This window comes from Diadema setosum, chromosome 5, assembly GCF_964275005.1.
Source record: "Diadema setosum chromosome 5, eeDiaSeto1, whole genome shotgun sequence".
NCBI classification, from domain to species: Eukaryota; Metazoa; Echinodermata; class Echinoidea; order Diadematoida; family Diadematidae; genus Diadema; species Diadema setosum.
In genome coordinates, this window is record NC_092689.1 from 18704202 (window position 1) to 18717066 (window position 12865).

A 12865-nucleotide genomic window follows, 5' to 3' on the forward strand; every position below is an offset into this window, starting at 1 on the left:
AATTGAATTACGTACAAGTTGTGAAAAAATTTTAATCCTTTAATTTGCTTTACAATAACAAAAGATATATGAAATTTTGAACTTGAAGTTTGAAATTTGTTTGTGCAACTCAAATATGAATAAACGTCATAAATGTAAAGAACATGTGACCGTGCATCACAAAACGAACAAAAAATCGCACACACTGATTTTGTGTGAGGACTGAAAATAGGTGAAATGGGTCAACCGAGCCGATCTTGACTTGGCTATCCTGTGTAAATAAGGCCTTGTCATTATTATTGTTATTATTATTATTATTATTATTATTATTATTATCATTATTAATTTCAGTTTAATCTGATAATCCCCTCGTTGTTGTTACTCCGGTGGATTCCATCCTGTTTTTTGTCCCATTCATCGCACAACCAGCACGGCTTGATAAAGATTAAGCGCTTGAATAGACACTGTACTTCAGAGCCTCTTTTCTCAGTTTACACTTTTTCTGAGTGTGTGCATTCTTTCCACTATTTGATGGTTAGGAGAGTCCATTAATTTTGATTTGAGTAATACATCATTTTAAAGCTTAAAGTCTGCTCATTCAGAATATGCTCTCAACTAAAATTTCATGTGTGGCGACTTTTTGTGTGTTTTGTGGTGCAGGGTCACATATAACATCACTATTATACCACAAATAAAATACAATACAGATCGAAAAGTTAAACATTAGAGTAAGAAAATATTACTTGCAGTCATGGAATAGACAAACTGTGGTTACGCTGTCGTAGTTCAGCGATATTCATGACTTACTGGGTTATGTTATGGAGATATTTATGATAAAGCAATGCTTATTAAATTTTCAGAAAAAAAAAGACATCAAAACTTTCAAACACCCCTCCCACACCCAAGTACAATATCAAGTCATCTCTTGATGTAATGTATTTTCTGTTTGAATTTCTTGTATGCATGTCATTTTGTAATGCGCAGTAGAGTATATTATTATAGTAGCTGCGCAATATAAATGTCCTTTATTATTATTGTTATTATTATTATTATTATTATTATTATTATTATTATAATTATTATCATTATTATTATTATTATCATTATTATTATTATTATTATTATTATTATTATTATTATTATAAAAAATGTAATACACATTCGATGGAGCGCAAAGTGCATGGGTAAGACTATAGAGAAATACTAAATTCGTTCTCATTTTATATCGTTGCCCCTGTCCCACACCTTCCCCGGCCAGAAAAGTGAATAAAATGCCGTCACCCCATCCCCTACCCAAAATATTGCTTTTTTTTCGAAAAAAAAAAAAAACATTCGAAGAGTACAAGAAAAAAAGTTCATCACCAAGAGTCAACCGATGTCATGAGTATACATGGTATAGGGGTGCCACTTAAAATGACCATTAATTGTGGGAGAAATTTCATAATTTGACCATGCAGTTCTGCCTCTCCACCGCTCCGACTGTGTTGTAGCATTCCTTCAGGTAAAGGCGCTGCAGCTTGGCAACAGGAGTAGTGTGCCTTCCCACGAGTCTCAGTGTTCCCATGCGAGTGGAAAACGGAAAACGTCGAAGGACGCAATTGTCCGCAACATCCGTAGCTGTCAATAAATATCCGTAAGCGGACAAAACTGTTGTGATACGTTAACTTGCGGTTAATTTCGGATGCTTACGGTGGACGTAAGCGAACGCAAACGGACGGAAGGTATTTTTTTTTTTTGCGGATGGTCTGCGTCCAAGCCACGGGTAGTTACGTTCAGTTACGGATAGTTACGTTTGGTTACGGTTACTTGCGTAAGTTTGCGTCCGTGGCGTCCCTCTGCGAAATTTTGAACATTTCAAAATTTCGCAGGTTCGGCGACGTCATTTTGCGTTTCTTTACGGGTGAGTTACGGACAGTTACGTCTACATACGTCCCTGCGGATGCCTGCGTCCACGCTGCGTCCCCCTGCGTCCACTCATTCGTATCTATCCGCGGCGGACGTACTCCATCGTAAAGCACTGTGTGACTGGGGCATTAGTCACACCTTTCCGAGCAAGCCTTGCGTACGACTTGCGAAGAACAATTTTTACTACCCGGAGGTCCCCGCAGGTGACCCGCACATGACAGTACCTGGCACGTATCTCATCCGTAGTCGCCCGGAGGTGCGCACGTAAATCTTTTTACCCGCAGCTATGTTTAGGCCCTGTCACACCTTTCTGGGCAAGTTACGCGGACTTATTGAGTGTAGGGATTTTCCAGCATACCGGACATTCCTGAGGGGGGACAAGGATTTGAGCGAGTCAGTGCATGTGTCTTACTTGCTGGACGCGTTCTACTTAAATTCTACTTGCGAGTATACTGTGTGACCTTTGTACCAGTCCCGTGGGGGCTGACAACTCAGTGAAGGAATTCCTCTGAAGGAATGGCTGAAGTTCCACAGAATGTCACTATCTTGGCTGCATACGGAACTGCGAAGTACCTGCGTGGGAGTTGCCTGCGAGGTGCTGCCGCTAAGGGACTCCTACTGGCGTTCTGCGTGACCTCTCCTGGCATCCCCGCGACTCACCCGGAACAATTTTTTTGTCATGCTCAAAACTTGGCTGCGGTTAAATCGGACTTGCGTGCGCACCTCCGGGCAACTACAGGCGAGATACGCGCTAGGTACTGTCAGGTGCGGACCAACTGCGGAGAGCTCCGGGTAGCAAATTTGTTTCCCCGCAGGTCAAGCCGCAAAACTTTCCCAGATGCGGTATGACAAGGCCTTGAGCATGCTCAAAACTTGTTCCGAGTGAGTCATGGGGGTTCGCTCGCAGAGGTCCGCGCAGAACACTAGACGAAGACCCTTACCAGCAGCACCTCGCAGGCAACTCCAACGCAGGTACATCTCAGTACCTGTAAGTCGCTCGTAACAGAAAACGGATCGGTTTTAAAGCTCTCACGCAGGTCACACGGAATACACGCAAGTAGAAGGTAAGTAGTACGTGTCTAGTAGGTAAGAAACAGGTGCGAAACTCGCAAACATTGTTGTCCGCCCGCGGAAAATTTTCCTGCGTGCGGAAAATCCATCCTCGCAACAAGCCCGGTTAGCTTGCCTGGAAAGGTGTGACACGGCCTTTAGGGAGTAACGTAGTGGTAAAGTGCCATGCTGAAATGCACGAGAGCTACTATAGAGATCGACCCGTGGACCTTTTTTTTTTTTTTTTTTTTTCAAGCGTTGCGCATAGACCACTAGACCATGAGTGTAATAAGAGGGGATATTACAAGGTTGTAGTGAGTTACCCTTTTAAGGAGTGATTGCAGGATAACAAACACGACCAATGTTTGGAGTACATACCCCATATATGGCATTATGCTTCATTATGATCATTATGATCTCATAGACGCATCAACTTGAATACACTGCTCTGATGACGATACATGATAACAAGAATGACATAAATGACAAATATCTGAAAACGATTGGAAGTACTCTGGAACTTACCAGGAGGCATACACTGATCAGCTACTCCACACTCGACCATAACCTGTAGGAATGACGAAATACATCACAAATTATCCTTGTCTAAATCATATCTTACATAGGTCTATATCAGGGCTTCACACTTATAACGTTTTTCTTTTGTTCTGGTCACTAAAATCCGAAGATTTGAAATTTTGATCAGTCGAGTGAAATGAGACATACAACAATCCATATGAATGAATAAATAAATATATATATATATATATATATATATATATATATATATATATATATGTTTGTGTGTGTGTGTGTGTGTGTGTGTGCGTGTGTGTGTTCTTGTCTAATACAAAAAAATGATAATGGAAATTAATCAGCCTTTCGAATGATATTCTTGCTAGAAACAAATTAAGTATTCAATATACAACAGACATGTAACCAGTCTTTCAAATAACGTCCTAAAGCACTTCTAACACTCGCAATAAGTTCTCTGCAAAATTACAAATGTCCGCTAAAGATAATATGGAGTCAAAAGGGGCCTGAGCTTTCGATCCTAGCAGAATCTTCGTCAGAGGCAAAATGACAAACATGCAGGGAAAGCAATCACATATAAGGACTTTACACAACAAGAACAGACAGGGACAAGCTGGGTACACAGAACAAAGAAACAAAGGAGAGGGAGGTCATGGGCAAGGAGCCCAACAGGTAAAAGGAGGGGGATTAAAGCAGGAGGGTGGACAGACAATAGGCAGAGGAGAGGGGACAGACAAAAGGCAGAGGGGGTCAGTGATGATCAAGAGGATCAAGGAGGCAACCAATGAAGGAAAAGGATGAATAGGGAGGCAACATCAAAGAAGATAGGGAACACCAGAGGGATAAAGAAAGGGAAAGAGTGAAAAAAGCAACAGCAAAAGGAAGGAAGGGGGGGGGGGGCTGAGCAAACAGTGAGCCCTGAAAGGTGTACCAGGAGGAGGCAACAAGGGGAAGAAATCAAACATATCAATGTGTATACATATACACACACAGTAATAATAATGACAATGAAATAACAGTAATGAAAAGAATATTGATAAAAGAAATTAAAATAAAGCACATATGAAAAACTGGGGGAGAGAAAACTGTATACATTGTAAGTACACAAAAAGCAGGCAAGGCAAGATAAGCACAAGTATGTGTAAACAAACAAAACCAGGTGTGTGTGTGTGTGTGTAGGTAGGAAAGCTGTATAAAAGAGACTCGGACTAGAGGAAGGAATCAATTGGGGAAAAAAGGGTCTGCAAATGGAAAAAGGCACAAAGAAAAAACAAAATGAAATTGAAAAATGAAAAAGCGAATAATAATGGTGATAATAATAATTGAATATATATATATATATATATATATACATATATATATGTATATATATATATATATATATACACATATACATATACATATATATTAGAGATATAAGAGGTGGTTAGTCATTTCCCTCCTGGATGTTGAGGCCATGGGGTTGGATGGTGTGAAGTCGTCTCATCCAGAGCTTCTCTCTGCTGGTTCTGACTGTGTCTGGACGAGTGCCTAAAGATTCAATGCCCTGTAGAGTCATATCAGTGATGGAATGATCGGGTAGATTGAAATGGTGGCCCACTGGAGTGTCGAGCTTGGCTGTGTTGACAGTAGATCTATGTCCGTAGAAGCGTCTTTTGAGTGTTGTCTTGGTTTCCCCAACATACTGGATTCTACAAATTCTGCAAGTGATGAGATACACGACATTAGTGGTGGTACAAGTGATGTTTCCCTTTGTGTGGTGAGAGAGGCCGGTAGAGTTGCTGGTGAAAGAGTCACTCTCATGGATGTGTATGCTACAAATGATGCACCTGCTGGCTGAACATTTGAATGTGCCATGCTGTAAAGGAGAAGAATTGTCAGTGAGGGAGGGTACTTCAGCACGGACGATGAGATCCTTGAGGTTGTGGGGGCGCCGGTACGCCAGGATGGGAGTATCTGGGACGGCCTGGGAGAGACGATCAGAGGTGTGAAGGATATGGTGATTATCACGAAGGATATTGTGGAGAGAGGGTAGATTGGGATGGAAAGTGGTCACGAGTGGTATTCTGTCAGTGGTGTCCTGCTTGTTGGTTTTCGGTTTGAGAACTTCAGATCTGGGGAGAGAACGAACTTTGTTGATGGCTTGTTGAACTCTCCTGGTACCGTAGCCCCTGGCTGCGAGATGTCTCTTCAGGTTCCTGGCATGGAAAGAAAACTCAGAATCCTCAGAGCAGATACGGCGAAGTCTGAGGGCTTGACTGTAAGGGATACTGGTTTTGCAGTGGCGGGGATGGCAGCTTGCTGAGTGAAGGTACTGATGGGTGTCTGTGGGTTTAGTGTAGAGAGTGGTGGTGACATGGTTAGACTCCTTTCTAACGGTGACATCGAGGAAGTTGGTCTCTTCTTGGGAGAAGTCGGAAGTGAATTTGATGGTTCTGTGGAAAGAATTGATGTGGTCAATGAAAGTATGGAGGCTTTCTTCCTCCCTGGTCCAGATGAAGAAAACGTCATCGATGTAGCGCCACCAAATCCATGGACGACAGGGGGCTGAATCTAACATCTGCTGCTCTAGCTTGGTCATGAAGAGACAGGCGAAGGAAGGAGCCATCCGGGTACCCATTGCTGTGCTAGATACCTGTAGGTAGTGCTTGTCCATGAATGTGAAGTTGTTTTTCGTCAGTACATGTGACATGAGGGATTTGATGTCAGATATGGGGGGGGGGGGGTTGGAATGGCCGCTGCATGTCAAAGCCTCACAGGAGGCTAGAATACCTTCATCATGGGGAATATTGGTGTAGAGAGAGGAGACGTCGAAAGTACCGATGATTGCTGTCTCGGGTATCTGGTCCTTGATGTCATCGAGCTTCCTGAGAAAGTCTGGTGTGTCATGAATGTAGGAGGGTGCGAGTGAGACAAGAGGTTTAATGTGGTGATCAACAAAGAGGGAAATGTTCTCTGTTGGGGAACCATTTCCAGAGAGGATGGGACGACCAGGATTGCCAGGTTTGTGGATCTTGGGGAGGAGATAAAATCGGGCAGGTTTGGCATTAACGGGGGAGAGAAATTTGTGAGCCTTCTTGGTGAGGTGTTCATGTTCCTTCATGTCATCGAGTGTCGACTGGATCTGTTGGGAGAAATTATCTGTGGGATCAAAGTCAAGAAGTGTGTAGTGGGAAGGATTGCGGAGATGTTTCATGGCTTCATCGATGTACTGCTGGCGGTCCATTACTACAACAGCTGATCCTTTGTCTGCGGGCTTGATGATGATGTCCGACCTGTTTTTGAGAGATGAGAGAGCCTGGCGCTCTTCCTTTGGGAGATTGTCATGTGATGCAATGTCGAGGGTATCTGCGGAGTGGACTTGAGATGAGACAGCTTCGATGTACGTTTCCAGGGAGGGAACTCTATTCTTGGGGGGAATCCATGAGCTTTTTTGATGAAAGGGCTCAGGAGCAGAAGGGGGTTCATCGAGAAAAAACTCTTTGAGGCGTAACCTGCGGTAGAAAGAAGAGAGGTCTTGGCTGAGTGCTATCTGATCGACCTTGGGTGGAGTGGGGCAAAACTTGAGACCTTTTGAGAGAAGAGACGTTTCTGCTTGAGAAAGGGGAGATGAAGAAAGGTTAACGACAGAAGTGGAGGATACATCAGTGGATGTGGTGTGTCGCCTGAATCTGTTAGACCGTTGACGTTTCTTCGTGAAGTTGCCTATTTTCTTGTTCCTGCGAGCAGTGAGGTCAGACACATGTTTTGAGAGACAAGATTCAATTTCATCATTGTATTTGAGCCACTGGGTGTCGGTGCAGCAAGAGCGAAGTTCACTCTCCAGTCTGTCGATGTCAGCTGAAGAGGAAGTGAGAGAGGCGGCACACTGTTCGGAGAGAATGTTAATCAAGCGGATGGAAGCTCCACGTAGAGTCTGGTTCCAGCGTTTCCGTAGTTCAGGCGAGAGTGTTCCAAGAGCTGGAGTGCAGTGGAGTTGGAGGCCTGTGGGTATCATGCGGTTGAGGGAGTAGAATCTGTAATTATCCTGGTGAAATGAGAATCTGAGGGCCTTGAGCTTGGTTTTCCTCAGTTGATGAAAAAGAGATAGATGGTTAGCCATGGTAGGCAGAGGACAGAGAAGAACAATGATAGCCAAACAGGGGAAGGAGAAATACATAACCTGTCAGAATAGAGGGAAATTCAAAAAAGGAAACAAGATAGACCTGTAAGGCGAATAAACCAAAGGAAAAAAAGGTAAGTACAGTCGGTCAATGTACAGGCCAACCTGTGCTAAGCAGAAAAGTGAGTGGAGAGAAAAGATAAAGGGAGATGAGACAAGCTCAGAGACAAAGGCACGGAACTGAAGAGAAAAATACGGTACCAGGAGAGTTCAACAAGCCATCAACAAAGTTCGTTCTCTCCCCAGATCTGAAGTTCTCAAACCGAAAACCAACAAGCAGGACACCACTGACAGAATACCACTCGTGACCACTTTCCATCCCAATCTACCCTCTCTCCACAATATCCTTCGTGATAATCACCATATCCTTCACACCTCTGATCGTCTCTCCCAGGCCGTCCCAGATACTCCCATCCTGGCGTACCGGCGCCCCCACAACCTCAAGGATCTCATCGTCCGTGCTGAAGTACCCTCCCTCACTGACAATTCTTCTCCTTTACAGCATGGCACATTCAAATGTTCAGCCAGCAGGTGCATCATTTGTAGCATACACATCCATGAGAGTGACTCTTTCACCAGCAACTCTACCGGCCTCTCTCACCACACAACTTTCACCACATAACTTTCATTGACCACATCAATTCTTTCCACAGAACCATCAAATTCACTTCCGACTTCTCCCAAGAAGAGACCAACTTCCTCGATGTCACCGTTAGAAAGGAGTCTAACCATGTCACCACCACTCTCTACACTAAACCCACAGACACCCATCAGTACCTTCACTCAGCAAGCTGCCATCCCCGCCACTGCAAAACCAGTATCCCTTACAGTCAAGCCCTCAGACTTCGCCGTATCTGCTCTGAGGATTCTGAGTTTTCTTTCCATGCCAGGAACCTGAAGAGACATCTCGCAGCCAGGGGCTACGGTACCAGGAGAGTTCAACAAGCCATCAACAAAGTTCGTTCTCTCCCCAGATCTGAAGTTCTCAAACCGAAAACCAACAAGCAGGACACCACTGACAGAATACCACTCGTGACCACTTTCCATCCCAATCTACCCTCTCTCCACAATATCCTTCGTGATAATCACCATATCATTCACACCTCTGATCGTCTCTCCCAGGCCGTCCCAGATACTCCCATCCTGGCGTACCGGCGCCCCCACAACCCCAAGGATCTCATCGTCCGTGCTGAAGTACCCTCCCTCACTGACAATTCTTCTCCTTTACAGCATGGCACATTCAAATGTTCAGCCAGCAGGTGCATCATTTGTAGCATACACATCCATGAGAGTGACTCTTTCACCAGCAACTCTACCGGCCTCTCTCACCACACAAAGGGAAACATCACTTGTACCACCACTAATGTCGTGTATCTCATCACTTGCAGAATTTGTAGAATCCAGTATGTTGGGGAAACCAAGACAACACTCAAAAGACGCTTCTACGGACATAGATCTACTGTCAACACAGCCAAGCTCGACACTCCAGTGGGCCACCATTTCAATCTACCCGATCATTCCATCACTGATATGACTCTACAGGGCATTGAATCTTTAGGCACTCGTCCAGACACAGTCAGAACCAGCAGAGAGAAGCTCTGGATGAGACGACTTCACACCATCCAACCCCATGGCCTCAACATCCAGGAGGGAAATGACTAACCACCTCTTATATCTCTAATATATATGTATATGTATATGTGTATATATATATATATATATATATACATATATATATATGTATATATATATATATATATTCAATTATTATTATCACCATTATTATTCGCTTTTTCATTTTTCAATTTCATTTTGTTTTTTCTTTGTGCCTTTTTCCATTTGCAGACCCTTTTTTCCCCAATTGATTCCTTCCTCTAGTCCGAGTCTCTTTTATACAGCTTTCCTACCTACACACACACACACACACCTGGTTTTGTTTGTTTACACATACTTGTGCTTATCTTGCCTTGCCTGCTTTTTGTGTACTTACAATGTATACAGTTTTCTCTCCCCCAGTTTTTCATATGTGCTTTATTTAATTTCTTTTATCAATATTCTTTTCATTACTGTTATTTCATTGTCATTATTATTACTGTGTGTGTATATGTATACACATTGATATGTTTGATTTCTTCCCCTTGTTGCCTCCTCCTGGTACATCTTTCAGGGCTCACTGTTTGCTCAGCCCCCCCCCCTCCCTTCCTTTTGCTGTTGCTTTTTTCACTCTTTCCCTTTCTTTATCCCTCTGGTGTTCCCTATCTTCTTTGATGTTGCCTCCCTATTCATCCTTTTCCTTCATTGGTTGCCTCCTTGATCCTCTTGATCATCACTGACCCCCTCTGCCTTTTGTCTGTCCCCTCTCCTCTGCCTATTGTCTGTCCACCCTCCTGCTTTAATCCCCCTCCTTTTACCTGTTGGGCTCCTTGCCCATGACCTCCCTCTCCTTTGTTTCTTTGTTCTGTGTACCCAGCTTGTCCCTGTCTGTTCTTGTTGTGTAAAGTCCTTATATGTGATTGCTTTCCCTGCATGTTTGTCATTTTGCCTCTGACGAAGATTCTGCTAGGATCGAAAGCTCAGGCCCCTTTTGACTCCATTTTACTCCATTGGCTCGCCCTTATTGGATAAGCAGTTTTCAGCAGCTTTTTTTGCTACTAAAGATAATATCATACATTTATTGTCGAATGAATACGCCGCGATCATTCAAAAGCGCAATAATGATCCTCATCGAAGTTGCAACCTTTAAGTCTGATATCAACCAGTCAATCAATGATAAGCAATCATTTTCACAAAGCGGCTTTAAAAAAGGCGTCATATACGTGAAGAAGTTCATGAACTTCTAAGCCCTCTTAAGGACCAATGATTACAACCAATCATCTTACCTAAATAAGCTGGTCTACATTTCCTTCCATAATTATGTATACTTCCTCTTTGACGAATGTATCTTCCTTTTATTCTTTTTTTTTGGGGGGGGGTGAGGGGGGGGGGGGTTGCATGATATCAATTTGCCTAGAGAACATAAATACAAAAATAAAATGAGAAAGGGCTTACAGTTGTAGTTTGACTTTTGATCTAAAAAAAGCACAGCTCTAGTTTGATGGTACCCGCTTCAATTAGGTATCAATTTACATGTAAACGCTCCGGTAAAACAGTCACGAATGTAAAGAGACGTCGCAAATGTACATACTTTTTTTAATTTTGAAGTTAAACGTTAAAACAAAGTCTTACGAAACCAGAGACAATGTGTGCCATCATTATTTCCATGCTCTTTCTATCTCGTGTCTTTCTCCCTCTCCCTTCCCCTTTTATCTTTTAATTCTTTCTGTCTTTTTGTATGTTTCTCCTATTCTTTTTGTTAATGACATAGTATTTCCTCCCTCTCGCCACAATTTACAATACATGAATCCATCATAATACATCATACAGAACAATCTACGTTCATCGATACAAAATACAATGAAGAATTTTTCATTTTTAATTATTTCACTCAGTCGTCGAAGAAACATTCAAATTATGCATGATCACAGAATTGTTTTCCTTATAAAAAGTTGATAAAATAAAAGAGGAAGGTATGAAATTACAATGCCCCATCTTATCACAGACTCTATAGGGAAGAGTGTTTACGACTTTGGAATTATCATCACAATCATCACAAAACCTGGCATATGAACACGGAATTTGTAATCGGCAACCAGAGCCATACAAATTTTCCTTATATGTCAACAATTTACATTGTATAGTGAGGAAGCCATATTGATTCTGATGCATTGTTATATGGATTAAGAACTATAACTTAGAAAATGGAGACTTCTTCGTTCAGAGAATCGTCATATCAGCTCATTTAAGCACATTCTAGTTAAATGTTCATATCAGTTGATACTCTATTGTAAATACTTTGTGAGCCTATAGTTATGCATGACGTAAAACAGGACAAAGCAACAACATCACCGGAGAATATTCGGGAAAAAGAAACACGGGGGACTTTTCTCTGGCATCATTCAGTTTTCGTCATAGATTCGCTCCGAAAAAAAGGCACATGAAAACGCTCAATAATTATTTAGATGCTATTTGCTTCATCATGCAAAAATTGACTTTCCTCGACCTATTGGGTTCATAGTTTTATGTTGATCAGTGCATTGCCTAAGTCAATATGACTATTATGGATCTGTAGTAAGCATTTCTTTTCTAATGTAAATTGATGTATCTCAAATCATGTTGAATTATTAATGAATAATCATTGTATTTTAGCTTTCAACTACGTGACTGGCCCTTAACATTTTCTGCCATAATCAACATAATAGCCATAAAACTGTTGACAAACATCAGCTATTAAAAACAAAAGCACAAACTTTCACATAAGCAAACATGCGGGTGCCAACAAACTTTACATACTGACATACTCGCCTTAAACTCACATACATACACATGCAGTTTGCATTTTGTACATCGTTCTCAGTTTTTTTTTTCCTTAATAAAAACCTGGGGCCCACTTCGCTAGTCCTCAGAAACGACGCAGAATGCAAATTTTGTGAATCATTTATTCGGCAACCTCTCGAAAGATTCCGTTCATTTTGAGACACTTCAGCGCATTTCATTACCTTCGGGAGAGTGCAAACTTTGAACTCCCTAACACATTCGGCAACATGGCTGCATGTACTGTCAGCTGATTTTTCGTGAGGACGTCGTCAGTATGGGGAGCCAAGTGTAGCATGATCTATTTAGTTACGAAATGAGTATATTTCGTAATGAAATGTTCATTTTGCTACGAAATGACTGCATGTCGTTACGAAATTACTGTATTTCAATACAAAATAATCACTTGTTGGACGAAATGTTAATTTCTTTTTCGTTACGAAGTGTTCTTTTCGTAACGAAATAGACCATGCGACAATTGGCGCCCCATACGTCAGGACATTGGGGGATTCCACCTTTTCTGCAGGGAGGTGGGAAGGTTCCCACCTCCCTGTTTTCTGGAAGGCTTTGGACTCTTCCACTCAAACGCTCCTCAACGGCTCTGCCTTGCATAAGTAAGCAGCTTCGTGTCGGAAGTCACCCAGGGAGTTTGAGGTGAGCGCTTAGCCGAGGCGGATCTACTGTATAAATCAGTGTAGTATTACCAAGTGCGCGAAGCCACTGCGGACACTTTGCGGTCAAGACACGGAAGCAGTATACTCATAACAGTGATTCAATCATAAATTTAAATCTTATTTATGTATCATAATGCCCTACATACATAAT

General features: G+C 42.3%; 1 pseudogene; it reads right to left on the reverse strand.

Moving 5' to 3' along the window:
- Positions 1 to 4894: 4894 nt before the first annotated feature.
- Positions 4895 to 6942, reverse strand: LOC140228763 (uncharacterized; annotated as a pseudogene).
- Between the last annotated feature and the right edge of the window lie 5923 nt (positions 6943 to 12865).